Here is a 16668-nt window from a genome sequence, read left to right on the forward strand (position 1 = left end):
CCCCAGGCGGCGCTCGGCGGGCGCCCTCCGCCCGCGGGAACTACAACTCCCACAAGGCCGCGCGCCGGGACTCCGCCGGGCGGGGCGGGAACCCGCGTGGGCAGGTCAAATTGGAGCACAAGAACGTGGACCTAGGAGGGACGATGGATGTGGAAAGGCATCACCAGCTCCTGGCCAGGGGGGACTTGCCTCAGCTGTGAGGACAGTGCCCGCACAGAGTGTCCCCTCACCTGGGGTCATTTCTTTTGCTTACAGCTGAGTGAGGTGTGGCCAGGCCACTCTGACCCAGTGTGGGACACGCTTGAAGGCCATGCTTGGCTGAGGCTCCCTCAGGTCTGCACTGCGGTTTAGCCTCTGCCTCTGCTAACCCCATCCTGCTCCTTCTGGAGGTCGAGATCCTGGATAAACATGGAGCACCAAACTCCAACTCAGTGCTACTTTCAAAGAACCAGCCTGTGGCCGGGGAACTTAGAAATCGCCTAATCCAAACTCTTTTCAAAATAATAAAGCTTGTTTTTTTCCCCAAATTCAAAAGTATTCTCCCTGCATATAAAATGAAGTGTATATTTAAGTAGAAAGAAAAGAAGTCACAGTGTTGGCAGCCATCTTTGGAAACATTGCCATGATCTTAAATGATGGTCACAACCTGGACCACATCAGCACTTACTGATGCTTGGGTAACTGTCATGTTTCCTGGCTCTGCCCCTCATTTCTCACTAGCATAAATATCACAGCAAATATCTTTGGCCTGCATGTTTTTATGTATTCTAAATTATCTTCTTAGGCTAGATTACTGGGTATAGAATTACTGGGTTAAATGGCATATTGTTTCACCAGCTCTCGACAGACAGTTCTCCCAAGAGGTTGAACCAGTTTTCACCATCAATAGAATTCACAAGGGCAACAGGGTGACCACTTCAGTGCTTTTACCCTCTCATTTTAGAGAAGAAATAATTACTGGTTAGATACTCATTGGTGACAGGGCTGCATCTCTTGTGTCTTACATTGCCTTTGGCTGAATGTGTCTGAAACCTGGAAGGGTAAAGCAAACCTTCCCGTCAGTGCTGTCCGAAAACAAGGGCGGGAGAGGGCGAGCACGCAGGGGAGTGCAGAGCTCCCTCCCCAAGGACCCACGGAGATCCCGGGTGGCCCTGAAGAGCACCAGCAGAAGAGGAGGGGGTCCACGGGCCAGTTGGGCCACCTGTCTCCAGCGTGGTGTCGTGTGTGTGTGTGTGTGTGTGTGTGTGTGTGGTAGAAATGGATCCACAGGACACGTTACTTCATCTCACACAGTGTAACAGTCTATAACGCTCTTCCGTGGCCTGCTTCTTTTTTTACTTAATATTTCATAAATTCTCCATGCTATTAAAGGTCTTAATAGTGTACAATTTGTTAAACAAAATAGGTTGAGATAGGTACTAATATTTCCTCATCCTTAAAGATGAGGAAACCGATACACAGATTTTTAAAAAATACTTCTACAAATTCCCAAAACCAGGAAGGGGAGAGACTCATATTTCAACCCAGTTGGGTCTGACTTTAGCACCACGATTCGCCCATCATACTCTGTTGACCCTCAGGACATAAAAACAAATTAAATCCAGCACCAGCCTTCCTTTTTGGATGTCTGGCAGAGGCTCTGGGGAGCAAGGCACCTGTGGCAAAGCAGAGGGTTGAAGTAACAAGCTCATGCAATCCCAAGGCAGCTCCACCGCCTGAACCTTGGGCAACAGGAGCACAAAGATCATCAGTGCTGCCAGTGTAAGCAGCTGAATCTGCTTCAACACGTCTCAGAGACGGGCAGAGTAAGGCCTGCACTCTGTGCTGGGAGCAGATGCCCAGGTGAGCCCGCAGAGCTGGTCACAGGGTCACACGCTCACGCGGCCCTCAGAGATCTGGACGGCCCCTTCCCTGTGCACCGGGGCCAGGCAAGGTGGCTTAGTTAAAGTGGTCCACGTCTGTTCATATGTTAGATTCTTCTTGGTACCAAAGGAAGCCTTTCACCTTTCCCTCTGGGTTTTTGTGATAAAAACACCTTAAAAAAATGGTATCGTTTGTGAAGTCCCTCTGAGTGCCCAATTCAGGGAGGACATGACAATCTGCCTACCAGCAAAGGTGCCTCTGACTCAGAGGGTGCTTGCTGCTGGTCGGGGGCACAGGAAGTCCTGCTTCTGTGACTCGCCCAGTACCAGATTGACCCGGAGCTCCTGGGCTTGGTGGGTTGGTTCAAGAAAAATGGTAGAGTTTCCTCGGAAGCTGGGAAAGGAGAGAGAGGAGGGGGAGGGTCCCCTGCCGCCTCACGGTGCTCCACACCCACCTCTCCCTTCCCGGCCTGGTCCAGAGGGCGGAGGCAGAGGGCTGCCACCTGCCTTCCTGAGCAACAGCTGTGGACGGTGCACTCCAGACCTGGGTACCTGAAGGAGTGGGTTAATCATGGAGGAGCTGTGAGAACTCAGAGCACACGGGAGGAAAGAGTAGAACACTGAGATGTACAGCTTAGGAGGAGAAAGACTATACAAGAAAGGAGAAGCCGAGCAAGCAGAGTATCCAACCAACCACGCCCCAGCATCCCAGAGGGTTTCCAGGACTCCCGGGCTCAGGGCTCTTCCGCCCTCTGCGAAGGCGGGTTGGAGGGCGCTTTGCGAACGTTCCCTCCCTGTTCCTCCAGGAGGAAGAGCCAGCTGTCCAGATCTCCCAGTGGACCCCCGAGCTCCAGTGCCTTTCCTGGGCCTAAAGTAACGTGCTGATGCTTCAGGCACCTCGAGAGGGGGATCAGGGCTGGGGAGGACGGCAAAAGTCCCTGGAGGAGGGACTCGGACATGGAGCAGCTCAGCCTGTCCTGGGCACCTCTGAGGCGACAGAGATGCCATCAACTGCAGCAGTTGGCCTGCGGTGCGAGGAGCGTGTGAGGCACGTGCTGCTCCCTGCGTCACCCGAGGCCCTTCCTCTCCATAGCTGGTCTCGCCGCTGGGTATCCCACCTTCTCCCCGTCTCCTTCAGGTCTGGACTGCACACGCTGCTGCCACGGATTCCCTGAAACCCTGGTTTTGCTATGCCCTCCCCAGACAGAGACTCTCCTATGGCGGAGTCACAAACAAGCTACGCCAGTCCTGCGCTATTGGACCTATTTTGAGCAATTTCCAATATTGAAGAAGGGAGATTTTTATATAAAAATCTGAATATCTAGGCTTTTGAAAAAGAAATGGAAGATTTGGCAACTCTAAGACTACATTTCCACATTGCAATGACTAGAGTGGCTAGTAACTGTCGCCTTCCAATGAGGCACGGATGAGGTTACCTTTCCATGTGTTGTCTAGCCATTCCTAAATCTTCTCTAGTGAGATATCGACTCAAATCCTTTGCCCATTTATGAAAAAATGCATTGCTTATCTTATCAGTCAGAGTTCTTCTTTATGTTTTACTAGACAATTCCTCTTTATTCCAGTATCAGAGTTAATGATTCCTTAAACTTAAACTTCCCCTGTTCAGATTGCCATAAGGTATTACTCTTTATTTGATTTTGACTTGTATAGGTGGCTACTAATGTTCATTCTCTGAAAAGTTGGGAGGATGTACCCAGAATAGAAATTAGGAAAAGAAAAGGCTTTGGAGCTAGACACATGTGCATTTGGGTGCCAGTCTTGCCCCTTCTTTGTGGCCTTAGACAAAGTACTTAACCTTTCTGAACTTGCATGTTATCGTCTGTAAAACAGAAAACTAGTGCTCACCCCACGGGATTTTCTCAAAGATCAGGGATAATAGACACAAATAGAAATGAGTACACCCCAAGGGTAATACTTAGAGATGACTCAATAGATGATGATCAACAACCGCAGCTGCAGGTGATCAGAAACTGAGAATAAGTGTCAGCGTGTCCTCTAGGTAAGAGATCTACTCAGCCAAACTACAGTAGGGGAAAAGGCCCTGTTACTTAGTGAGAGGGTCCTTGACTGGTACTCGCTCGGCCAAAGAGAAGTCAAAGAGGGAGCGGCCAGGGAGGTCCTCACTCACTAGCTGCACTTGGGAGACCACTGTGTGCCTGAGGCCTGGTCTTCAGCTTCCTAGGGTCCATTCTGTGAGCCCCCGTGCGTGCCCAAGCTTTAGGAGGCCGACACACGGTCCCCTTGGTCCTTAGGATAACTGGATGACTCACTGTTTCAGGAATTGATCTTTGGCCACTGCCTGTCGTGAAGATAAAAGACGATTACTCATTCTTGTGTTCAATACAGCCTTATATGGAGACTCAGCCGTAAGCTAAAATGACCAAGTTTCTATTGAAAACGCGTAAATGATAAAATATCACAGGCTCCGCCACAACGCCGATGACAGTGACTGTGTAACTCACCGGTTTTGACATTTTCACATATTCAGGTTTTATGTGTGAGACTTTTTGCTGCCTTGGGAAGATTGAGGCTAGAATCAGGAACAGACCCATGGGGTCAGGGGGTGGTGATCAAGAGGTCTGAGTAGAGGGTAAACCCTAACATGTGGAACCGGGAAACTGCCCGCGGGGCCCCGTGAGCAGGTCCTGCCCTCTGGGAGGGAAATGGGCACTGTTTGAGACGTGTTCCGAAAGGGTCTTCTCAGTGGTCTCTTGGGCCAGGCAAACGGAAGGCAAGTGACCACTCGCTGTCCTTGGGGAAGCCTGCTCCAGATACGTTAAGTGTTCTATTTAGATAATCTGGATGGAGTGTGACCAAATACTGCAGAATTAGGATATTTTTCCTATATTTGGATTTGAGCTGTGGTTTCAGTTCTGAAATCTGTGTCTGCAAGAGAGATGCAGGATGGTTGCCTACGCATTAGCACACGCAGAGCAGGAGACCAGGCGACAGCAGCCGTGACACCTGGGCCTGATTCTCTTTCCCACACACCAGCAAACAGATCGGAGAGGACACGGACCGGGTGGTTGGTGTGCCACAGGGTTTTAGGTAGCACAGAGCAGGCCATTTTATCACCAAGCAAGGGCTACAGTGCTCCCTGTGAGAGAACGGGAGATGGGAGCTGCTGCCACCTGTGCAAGCAGAGAAATTCAGTGGCCTCGGGCCTGGAGAAGGGGACGTGTGTGTGCTGAAGTGGGGCCTAGACTCTGAGCATGGAGGTACAATGGCAGTTGTCCGCTGCTGTCCACTGTGTGCCCTGTTTCAAGATGCCATTTACTGCACCTCCAGATTGGGGGCAGCCACGTCAGGGAGGTGAGATTGGGGGCAGCCACGTCAGGGAGGTGAGATTGGGAGCAGCCACGTCGGGGAGATGAGACTGGGGGTAGCCACGTGGGGGAGGTGAGACTGGGGGTAGGAACGTGGGGGAGGTGAGACTGGGGGCAGCCACGTTGGGGAGGTGAAGGAATGTGGCCATGTGCATATTCAAGGCACAGGGTGGAGAGAGCTGCCTGAAGAACTGAGTTACAAGGTGGCAAAGATAAAAGCAGGATCTTGGCACCTTGACGTTCTGAAGTGAGGGTTCTGACCAAAATGACATGGGACAAGCAGGATTTATGGAACAGGTGAGTTTTACCACTAGAAGCACTGAAAGGGAAACCTGATAAAAGGCAGCTGCTGCTATTTGAATATTAAAAGGCCAGAGACTTTGAGCATTTCTGGGCTACCTAAGCACACAGATTTTAGTGCCACAGAGAGGACAAAATCATTGATCTTATCAGAAATAGATGCTCAGTCCTAGAATGATATCAACGACCTAGCCTTCCAGATCATTCTTCATAATGAGCAGCAACACAGAAGCGATATTTTCTGTCCCCCATTCTGTCAATGGCCTCCACTTTTCTTTTGCTATTGGGACCCTGAGTGGGTGGAGCACCCTGGTCCAGGGTACCCTCAGGACTCTGCTCTCTGGGGGTCTCCTACAGCACACCTTGCTCCATGTCTCCTGCGGTTGACTAGCTTTGATGCTCTGCTCGGATTCAGTTTCTAATCTTTTTTGGAGGGGAAAGGGCACCAGGGATTGAACTCAGAGGCACTTGACCACTCAGCCACATCCCCAGCCTATTTTGTATTTTATTTAGAGACAGGGTCCACTGAGTTGCTTAGGGCCTTGCTGTTGCTGAGGCTGGCTCTGAACTCACGATCCTTCCACCTCAGCCTCCCGAGCTGCTGGGAGGACAGGCGTGGGCCACGGAGCCTGCCTTTGGTTTCTGTTCTTGACTTCCGTGTTGCTCTATCCCTGACCTGGGATCATGAAGAAATGGCTGTCTTTCTGACTGAGGCCTCGACTCGCGCTTGTCTTTGACCTTCTTTCTTACTTCTTTCCCCCTTTCTTTTTCTTTCTCCTCTTTGTTTCAGAAAAGGATCTAGGGATGTGTTGACCAAGATTAAATTAAAAGTAAGTGTATAAAAGAAGGGAAAAACAGGGGTGAGGGAAGGGGATACAAAAATAGACCCCTGAGAACCCAGGTTTGGGTCATGAGTGGGCACCTGGCTGGAGATGGACGGGAAGGAGGGGGCTCTCCAGCTGCCTGTGTCACAGAGGTGAAAACAAGCAGAACGTACTAGGAAAAAATTAGAAAAAAAAAAAAAAACTAGAAACAATTTCTCAAAGAATGCCGTAAATAAAGTCTGTGTACTGCAATGAAGAGGCCCTCATCAGCGGTCCCCAGGCTGGGCCCAGGGATGGAATCTGTCTGTTCAGTGGAATGCAGGCGCCAGGTCCCTAGGACCTGTGGTCTAGATTTTAATAGGCAGAGGACACTGGTGAGTTTGAAACCCGTCTCCCTAACTATGTCTGAACCCAGTTTTTCTGTCTCCCAGGTAAGTGCAGGACCCTACCCAGAGTGAGCCTGTGGGAGGGTGACTTGTGACTTTGTGCCCTGAGCCCTGCCAGCCCAGTCTTCCTCGGCCGAGGGCTGGACTCCAGGGATCTGGGCTCAGCCTGGGTTGTTCCCCCTCTCCTTCCCGTCAGTCCTTAAAATCTCACTTTTTATCTGTTCTCAAGGAAAGCGGCTTCTCCTTCCTTCGGGATGAGGTCCTCACCCTTTCCCAGCCTCCTTTCCCCAGCTGTGAAAGGCCATTGTATCCATGGTTAACATAGGAGCTCTCCTGTGCTGGGTTAATGTAGGAGCTCTCCTTTACTCCTCACATCAACCTAGTGCAGGAGAGCTCCTACACTAACCCAGCACAGGAGAGCTGTACACTAACCTAGCACAGGAGAGCTCCTACATTAACCTAGCACAGGAGAGCTCCTACATTAACCTAGCACAGGAGAGCTCCTACATTAACCCAGCACAGGAGAGCTGTACACTAACCTAGCACAGGAGAGCTGCTACATTAACCTAGCACAGGAGAGCTCCTACATTAACCTAGCACAGGAGAGCTGTACACTAACCTAGCACAGGAGAGCTCCTACATTAACCCAGCACAGGAGAGCTCCTACATTAACCCAGCACAGGAGAGCTCCTACATTAACCCAGCACAGGAGAGCTCCTACTAACCCAGCACAGTGCCTGGCAAACAGGAGGGGACTGAGAAAGCTTAGTTCTCTCCCTCTCTCCACCTTCCCCTCTTCAACATGGGGAGGAGTCGTAGATTTAGACTTGTTAAGTCTGGCGCTCTACTTATTTCTCTCTAAGGAAACTGTCTTTGAATTCTTGAAGCCTCTCTCCTCAGGTTACAGATTATTGTGCTGTGGACATAGTAGGAACTCAGTGCGAGGGACTGAGTGGTTCTGAGGGACTAGGCAGGATGGCAGAGGAAGCCCACAGCCCCTCTGAGGGCTCTTGTTCCCAGTGACTCCTCTCATGGTTCCCTAAAGCTCTCCCTGTCACTGTGTGGCAGAGGGTAGGAGGTGGAGAAAGCGGTCCCTTTATTTTTCCCTCCTGAACTCAACTCCAGTAAGCGACTTCAGGCTTGCCCCTCGATTCCCTTGCGATTTAACTTGAAGGCTTTGGTGATACACATTGTTAGTACAATAAGGATTTTTTTCTTAAATAAAGAGAAGCTTTGCGTATGAATAAAACTCTTACAGAAGAAAATCTATTTTTTAAAATCCCTTTATTGTAGAATAATCTTATATATGAGTCAGATACTCCTCCGGCCCCCTCCTGCCAACTAGGGAGACTTGAAGATAGCTCTCGGTGTTTAGGGAAGATCAACAGGCCATTTCACTTTTCCTAGGTGGGTCTCAGTAAAGGAATTACCCTCCCCTTCATTTACGAACAAAGGGATGTCGGGAGGGCCGGGGTGAGGAGCTCAGTCAGCTGCCTGCTGGGGAGCCGAGCCGAGCCCAGCGAGTACTCGGGGCGGCCGGGCAGGGTTCTGTACGGATCCGGATCCGGGCTTAATGAGCCCCAGGGGGCCAGGAGCAGCTGGAGCTGGTGACGGCCCATTTTAATAACTGCAGCTAGCAAGAGGGAGACCTTGTAATGTCCCCAGCTGAAACAGTTTTCCTGGAGAGAAGGGACCGACAAGGATGCCAACTCAACCCAGGGGCTCGGTTTGACATGGGGACCTCCTGAGAAGACTTCAGAGGAGTCTCTGTCTTTGCCTCGTTCTGACCCATTTCGGACAACTGCATAACTGTCTTCAGAAGTCAGGTGAGTTCCATTCCATGTAGAGATGGCTCTATTCCGGGAGCGGCAAGGATGTCCCTTGGGACTTGGTGATGACGGTAGCATTCACTGATTCTGTGATGAGAACTTCCTATATTTTTCCGTCTGGCTGACTCCACACACAAGCTACACGGGTTGTAAGGTTGACCTGGGGAAAGGTGAGACCTACTAGGCCGGGCTGAAGAACTACTCCTGAGTCTCTCGTTCTACTTCTGTAGATTCTCGTCTACGACGTTTCTTCCCTAAACCACAGACTTCTTGAGTAGCTGGAGCCGTTATTCTCTGATTTTCCCATGTGCTGGCTGGAGTTTTTTCATGAGTGTTGCAAGCGACCCTTTGACTGGTTCCGGTGAGGGAGCCGTCATCAGGCCAGGACTGCAGCGCCTCCCCCCATATCTAGTTCCGCGTCCGCGGCCCTTTCGCCTCTAACAGCACGGTGCTGGCCTTCTGTCTCCCCCCAGGTCTTGGCCTCTCCCATCCCACCCCGTTTTCCTACTCCGGGTCTGACCTCAGCCCTCCCCTGGTCTCTGCTGCATCCAGCTCCTTTCTCCCAGATCCCCCTTTTTTGACGTTCCTTTCCCCCTTTTAAAACCATCAACATCGATTCATATTAATTCCACAATTTGTGATGAGTGTTGGTGAGTCTCACCGTGACACTTCTGTCCTGCCTGCGTCATGTTTCACTGTGTCCACGTCCCTCTTCCCGCTCTCTGCCTGCCCCGGTTCCCTTTCTCTTCCCTCATAGTTCCTCTTCTACTTTGAGGTCACATTTAAAATTTATTTTTTATTTTCCACATATGAGATAAAACGTGCTGCTTCTCTTTCTGTGTCTGGTTTATCTCACCTAACACGGCCACCTCCAGTTCCATCCGTCTCCTGCAAATGACATGATTTCGCTCTTCTTTATGGCTTAGTGATATTCCATTGTGTGTGTGTGTGTGTGTGTGTGTGTGTGTGAGGTTTTCTTTATCCACTCATCTGTTGAAGGTCACCTAGGCTGTGTCCCTAACTTGGCCATTGTGAACAGCGCCATAATAAAGATAGGTGTTCCAGTATCTCCTTTGTAGACTGACTTCATTTCCTTCAGGCACACACATCGGGTGGGTCACATGGTAGTTCTCTGTTTAGTTTTGAGAATCACCATCTGTTTTCTAGTGGCTGTCCTAGTCCACATCCCCACTAACAGGGTATCAGGGTTTCTCTATCCCACACCCTCACCCACATTCGTTGTTGTTACTTTGCTTCTTTGTGTTTTGACAGCAGCCATTCCGACGGCAGTGAGGTAGACCTCAGGCTGTTCTGATTTGCATTTCTCTGGTGGCTAAAGATGTCGCGTCTTTTTCACAGACTTATTAGCCATTTGTACTTCTTTGTCTGTGAAGCGTGGGTTCAAACCCTTTGTCAGTTTTTTGATTGAATTGCTTGCTCTTCGGTGTTGAGTTTTTTGAGTCCTTTATATATTCTGGGTATTAATCCTCTGATGAGTCCTGCCAGAGGAACGGCTAGCAAGGATCCCTCCCTCTGAGGTTGTCTTGACTCTGGATTGCTCACTGTGTCGGACAGAAGCTTTTTAACTCGATACCCCCCCATTGGGCGACCCTTGCTTCTACTTCCTGAGCCCTGGAGTTCCGTCAGGGAGTGGCTGCGATGCGTGGCTTTATTTGTCCCTGTTCCCTGGGTCCGCATGCCTGTTTTACGCGGACGCCATGCTGTTTTGTGGCTAGGCTGTGGTAGATTTCCACACTGGGTACTGTCGGGTCTAGCTTTGCTCTTTTTGCCCAGAACTGTCTGATTCCATGAATTCTCAGGATTTCTCCTGGCTCAGTGAAATGACATGGGTGTCTTGTCGGGGACTGCACTGAACCTGCAGATTGCTTTTGGTCGTATGGCCGTTGTGACAACACTGTTTCTCCCCGACCGTGAACGCGGGGAGTCTTTCCATCTTCCAGGGTCTTTTCGGATTTCTTTCTTCCGTGTTTTGTGATTTTAACTGAAGCTGTCTTTCTCCTGGCCCCGGAGCTGGGGTCTCCCAAGACACTGAGGCAGCATGGAGATCTGCAACTCCTGCCACCGTGTCAGGAAGGTTTCAGCCATGTCACTTGGAGTGCACGAGGGAGCTCATCGAAGGGATACGAAAGGGAAAGGGACACTCTCAAGGGACAGAGTGGGTCCCCTCAGAGAAGAGAGAGAGACAATGTGCCTCTCCGGAACTCCAGTTTTATTGGGGATCCCAGAGAAGCTTCCAGAGAGTCCTGCCTAGGACCAAGGTGACATCAGACTTTCAAGTCCCCCCTGTCCTGCACCCGAAGTCACCTTGGTCCCCGCTGACTGGTTCTAACTGGATTCTTAACCGTACATTCTTGGAGGTTTTATGGCAAGGGAAAACTGTCCTTATCTCCCAGAGTTTCAGGATCTTGTCACACGAAGTCCCCGGGCTCCTCCTGTGGGTGGGCATTATCTTGAGCCTGCATCTCCCCTGTACTTAGCAGGTAGTTTGCTAGGGAATGTGACGTACCCTGTCCACTGGGACCAGGCAGGGCTTCAGGGAATTGCTTCTTGGAAAAGAAAGCGCATGGGAGGGTCAGAGCAGTGGCTTGCGTTCCCACCGTCCTCACGGCTGCTTTCTAGGGCTTCTACACCGAGTGTCTTCAGCACTTTAACCCTAAAGGGATGCTCTAGGGTGTGGATCTACCACCGGAGCAGCCATCCTCAACGTTAACCGCCGTCTCAGGAGATGCGCATCACTCTCCTATATCCCTCTTACCCAAGCTCCCCCACGTGGCCCCGATAGTGACCCACCCCATGGAACCCTCACCCTAAGCCAACCCAGAAGGACAGACCCTTTGCTCTGGAAAGCCCCAAGTGCCATGACCTAAGCCACTCCATGCTACTCCCACCGCCTAGCTCTGGCGCCCCAGCCTGTCCCACAGCCCCACAGCTACAAGTCCAAGCCCCCACCCCCCAAAGCTGGACCGAACCCCTCAGGGCCTGTGTCCCCTCTGTAGAGAGATGGCCTCTGTCTGTCAGCTTGGCTCTCTGCCTGGTCTCCGCCCTTCACTTCCCACCGCCTCTCCTGCTCTCTCACTTCCCTTCAGATGCTGGGTTTCATCAAGAGCCTGTCCTGTGGCGCTGGAGACGATCCCGTGGCTCCTGTCCTCTGTTTCCACTGCGAGGAGCTGAGCTCCGGCCAGCTCTGCACTCCCAGCAGCCAGTGGCCCATCTCTGTCCTCTGACCCGGCGCCTTTGCTGGAGCAAGTGACTTCCTGGTTGAGATCTGACCTGAACCCATTCCTCCTCACGGACCACCTCCCCTGGCACACGCACAGAGTGAGGAGTTTCCCGGGTCCGTTTTATCGCCCAGTGAATACAGAAGTAATGAGGTCTCGCCCACGACGCCTTCTGCTAAGGAGTAGCCAGAGTGAGTAGAAGGGGTCAGAGGAAGAACCCGGAGGTGAGTGTGGTCCCAGAACCCAGAGCAGGTGAGAGACCTGTCCCTGTCCCGCGGTGTGAGAGGGCGGTTCAGGGGGGTTTGTCACACCCGGATGACTTCCTGGGCCACCAGGATTCGGGAGCGACTGAGGGCCAAGGCAGCACCTGTCCCCTGGCTGCCGTGTCGGGCAGCAGCTGGGGTGGTGGGAAACCCCGCTGTGGCCGGGCTGAGGGAGAGGGCCCCGGCTGCTTCAGCGGCCGCTGATCCTGCCCCCTGTGCCCTTGGGCCCCCGCCCCGACCTCTCCTGCAGGCGCCCATTTCAACCACGTCCCACGTCCCTGGCTTCTGGAACTACCGCCTACGCAGGAAGTGAGGCCGCTGTGAGAGCCGGCTTCTGGCTGTCACCTCAGAGACCTCACCTTTGAGGATCCCATCTCTGGCCCAGATCACCAGAAACCAGCAGGGGGCACCCAGCGTTTTGGAAGACCAAGTTGGTGACCACCTCCGCGGAATGGTCTGGGAAGGCCTTTCTGTTCCAACACCACTCCTGCTGGCGACGGCAGCCGTCTTCTGTCACAGACCTCCTGAAGGGGGGACCACTCCTGGTCCCTCAGTAACAGGCTGAAGAGAGCTGCCTTGGTTTCTAACCAGTCCTCCCCACCTGTGGTGGGCGCACGCTGATGAGCCGTTGCCTTGTCTGAATCGACTCCTTTGTTTTCTTTTTTCCCTTCGGAGGGCGGCATCCCCAAAGTCGTTGACATTAGGTCTCTGATGCTGAGCTGAACCCTGTCATACAGGGGCCTGCAGGATTTCAAGAGAGATGGGGCCCTGCTCGCGAGAACAAGCCTGCTGGTGAGGAGGAGCTAGAGTGGATGGAAAGGTGAGCCCGTGGCACCCGAGGGGACTCGCAGAATCTAGAAACTGGAGGAGCTGAGTTAAAACAGGCATTTTAGTTCATTTTAGCACACATTTATGGGGAATACACTATGTCCTAGGCACTGAGCTTAGCAGAGTGGACACAGCCATGAGTGAAACTCAGTCCCTTTGGGAGTCCACAGTCACTACAGGGTGTTAATTGCACCTGATGGTGGGTCAGAGCTTAGACTCTGAGCAAGACTACTTGGATCTGAATCTCACTTCTGCCACTTAGAATAATGGGTGACTTTGGGCACGTTTATAAATCTCTGTGTTTACATTTCTCCATTTATAAAATGCAGACAGTAATAGTACCTGCTCACTGGGTTGTTGTGAGTGTGTGTGTGTGTATGTGTGTGCACATGTGCATGTTTTACACTCTACCTGGAGTACAGTGAGCATTGCTGTAGGGTCTTTCAGTCCCTAGTCCCCCTTTCTTTCTGTTCTGATCAAAATACACAGACTGCCTTGAAAACTCCGAGAGCCACTGGATGTTTTCTCCAGTAGACCTGACATTCCCAGGCACTGATAAAGATGTTTACGTTGTTGCTCAAAACCCTGAAAGAAAATTGCCCTGAACCAAAGTCCCTAACCTGGTCCTTTGTCATGGGCACCCCTGGATGGGGCATCTCCTGTTGCCGTCTTCTGCTAAGAAATGCTACAGACCCCTCTGTACATAAGTTCCCCCAATGAGACCTTGGGACTGACCACGCATTGGGCATTTAGAGCTTCTTCCTTTGATATTCCAACTGGTCAGGACAGTTTAGAGCAGTCCCTTTTGGAAATCCCCTGTTGTCAATACTGGAGGTGACTTCACCTTCAAGTTCAGTTGGGACAGCGTAACTATCTGTGTGCCTGTTACTACTAGGTAAAATCATGGAGGCCCATATCAGGCGCCGTGGGAACGGAGACCAGGGAAATCTCAAGAGGCAATATTTCCCTTACATAATTAAGTGGTCTCCTGGCCTCTTTGCCTGAATCTCTCTTTGTCTTTTCTGAGTCTCTTCCGAACCACATGCTTCTTCGGCCAATCCGCTGAACCAGTGATCTGCCATCATCAGCCAGTGGCTGGCTTTCTCCATGCCCCCTTTGACAAGGGGCTCTCCTCCAGGAAACAGAAGCGGTCTTCATCTTTATATATACACACATTTATTATTTTATTTATTTTTATGTGGTGCCGAGGATGGAACCCGGGGAGGGCCTCGTGCTAGGCGAGTGCTCTACCGCTGAGCCACGACCCCAGCCCCCTCTTCACCTGGTACTCCTGTCCCTCCTAGTCTGCCTCTGTCCTTCACACTGTCCACCTGAGCCCTGTCCTAAGGTCCTTGCCGAGGATACCCTCAGTTCTCATCACAGTCTGAGCACCCCACTTTCCGTCATGGGGATGGGAGGTGGTCTTTCCCTCTGGGCTTGGTGTGCTCTGTTGCTCTGTGCCATCAAGGGTCGTGGGGAAGATCAGGCACCAAAGACCAACTCAGGGAGGGAAACTGGGGATACCATGTGTGGACCCCTCAGGGTACTGGCCGAGGAGACGGGGACCTGCTCCTCTCTGACTGCCACTAACTCCCCCTGTGACCAGTATCTTGCCAACTTTTAACCACACAAGGGACCTCTTTTATTATTTCTCTTTGCCTGAACTTCTTCATGGTTTGAAAGATTTTATCTCCCCCCAAACATCCTGCAGTTTAATGAATTATTTTTCCATGTTTTTTTGTTACCAGATATTGAACCTAGGGGTGCTTAACCACTGATTTTTAAATTTTGAGGCAGGGTCTTGCTTAGAGCCTCGCTAAGTTGCTGAGGCTGGCTTTGAATTTGTGATCCTCCTGCCTCAGCCTCCCAAGTGGCTGGGATCACATGTAAGTGCCACTGTGCCCAGCTACAATCTTTTACTTATATATGTTTAAGGTATACAACATGATGTTCTGATGTGCATATGTGTAGTCAATAATCACTACAGTCAAATGCATCTATCACCTTCCGTAGCTACCCTCTGTCTTTCTGTGGGTACTACGTGGACTTAAAATCTGCTCTTTAGCAGATTTTTAGCATATGGACAATATTGTTAACTGCAGTCTTCATGCTGTGCGTTAGATCTCTAGATCCTTCCCCTCTGCAGCCCCCTGGCCACACTGTTCTACTCTATTTGTATTTATTGGACTCTGTATGTAAGTGATATCATAAAGTGCTTTCTCCTTTTTGTGTCTGGCTTTTTCCACTTAGCGTAATGTTCTCCTGTTTCACCATGTTGTCATAGACAGCAGTGCCTCCTTTTCAATGCTGAGTAATACTCCGTTGTGTATACACCCTACATTTTTTAAAAAAATTCATTCATCCATCAACGAACATTTAGGTCATTTCCATATCTTGGTTATTGTGAAGAATGCTTTAGTGAATATGGGATTTCAGACATCTCCACTAGGTGCTACTTTCATTTACTCAGGGTCTTTACCCACAAAAGGGATTGCTAGGTCATTTTCTATTCCTAATTAACCAAAGATTTTAATCAGTGAGAGAGTTTTATAGTACAGAATTGACAAAACGTTTACTTAAACAACCTAAATATAAGTAAGCCTTACTTTTTAAAAGTCTTAGTGGTATTATTCCTGGTCGGAGCGTGTTTTCCACCAGACCTACCTTTCTTTCTTTACAATCAAAATCTTTATTACCAGTGCCCTCCAAGAACACAGGAAGAAGACAGAAACACCCAGCCATGGTCCTCCAGGAGCGCATCATCGGTCTTTGGCGATATTTATTGAAGAGATTTTGAGAAACATTCAATGGAGAGAAAGCATGAGCATTTCTGTAAACTTATTAGTGAAACAACACCATTATGACCAGCTATTCAGCCTCTCCCAACTCCCGGTCCACAAACCAAACTCGCTCGCCCGGTTTGGGCTGTCTTCCCTACTGTGGCAGACCACTGCGTCGGCCCGTCTGGGTTGCTGGAGGGTGGTGTGAAACTTCCTGGAGAGCGGTTCATTACACGTGCCCAAGGACTATCACCTGTGCCTCTGGCTCCTATTTGCCAAAACTGTTGCTACCTTCAAATCTCTCATAGCATAAAAAACAGATGGCCGGGGGATTAAACAGTTTGATATCATCATTCTCAATCTCACACTTTTTCATCTCTTGAGGTGACATGATTAGAGTGGGTGGTTTGAAGATTTAATGTCAAATCTACCTGGAATATACCGATGGCTTTTTGTAGACCAAAATAATGTGGAGGGAGATGGCAACTCTCTTGCTTTAATTCCTAAGAAATAACTGTTGGGTGTCTTATGTCTTCGTACCTGCTGTTAATGCTTCTGATCCTCTCAGTAAATCCAGGCTGCAAACACTTTGCTCTTATTTCATTTTGGGGTATTTTAGTGTGGACAGGTGACCTTGAATTTGGTGTTTTGTTTCAATTGTTTTTTTTTTTTTTGAACAGTCTTCTCTTCGGTCAGTAACTGGCCTGATTGCAGCTTGTTCCTGTCCTAACAAGTGTCTGAGTTCTTCAAATCAGAGTGTGATTCCCTCCTCCAAGTTCCCATCTTCCACCCACTTTAATGGATCTGAAAGGGCTCTTCACACCATTTGAGCATCTCCAGCCCCCTCAGGAGTCCAGAGCAGTTTTGAGCTCTCTCCTCCGATGCTCACAGTGTGGTCAGGGATCCCAGCGGTCCGAGGAGACCCAGCCCAAGGGACAGAACAACTCCAGGACCCCACAGTACTTCTCACAGAAGGGTCCCTCTTGGTCCCTGTGGAGGGCATCTGCATG

At 50.5% G+C, this 16668-nt stretch overlaps 1 long non-coding RNA gene across 3 annotated transcripts; it reads left to right on the plus strand.

The window, feature by feature from the left end:
* The first annotated feature begins 6624 nt into the window (after window positions 1-6624).
* LOC107160412 lies at window positions 6625-16245 on the plus strand. Of its 3 annotated transcripts, XR_007351477.1 has the most exons (4): window positions 7081-8126; window positions 8353-8545; window positions 11656-12870; window positions 15578-16245. It is a non-coding gene; the product is annotated as an uncharacterized LOC107160412 (long non-coding RNA). The 3 variants fall into 3 exon arrangements; XR_001505854.2 differs by lacking the exons at window positions 7081-8126; window positions 15578-16245 and adding an exon at window positions 6625-6707 and having other exon boundaries at window positions 11656-13380; XR_007351476.1 differs by lacking the exon at window positions 15578-16245 and having other exon boundaries at window positions 11656-13380.
* The last annotated feature ends 423 nt before the right edge of the window (window positions 16246-16668 follow it).

Source organism: Marmota marmota, unplaced genomic scaffold (genome assembly GCF_001458135.2).
Source record: "Marmota marmota marmota unplaced genomic scaffold, marMar, whole genome shotgun sequence".
NCBI classification, from domain to species: Eukaryota; Metazoa; Chordata; class Mammalia; order Rodentia; family Sciuridae; genus Marmota; species Marmota marmota.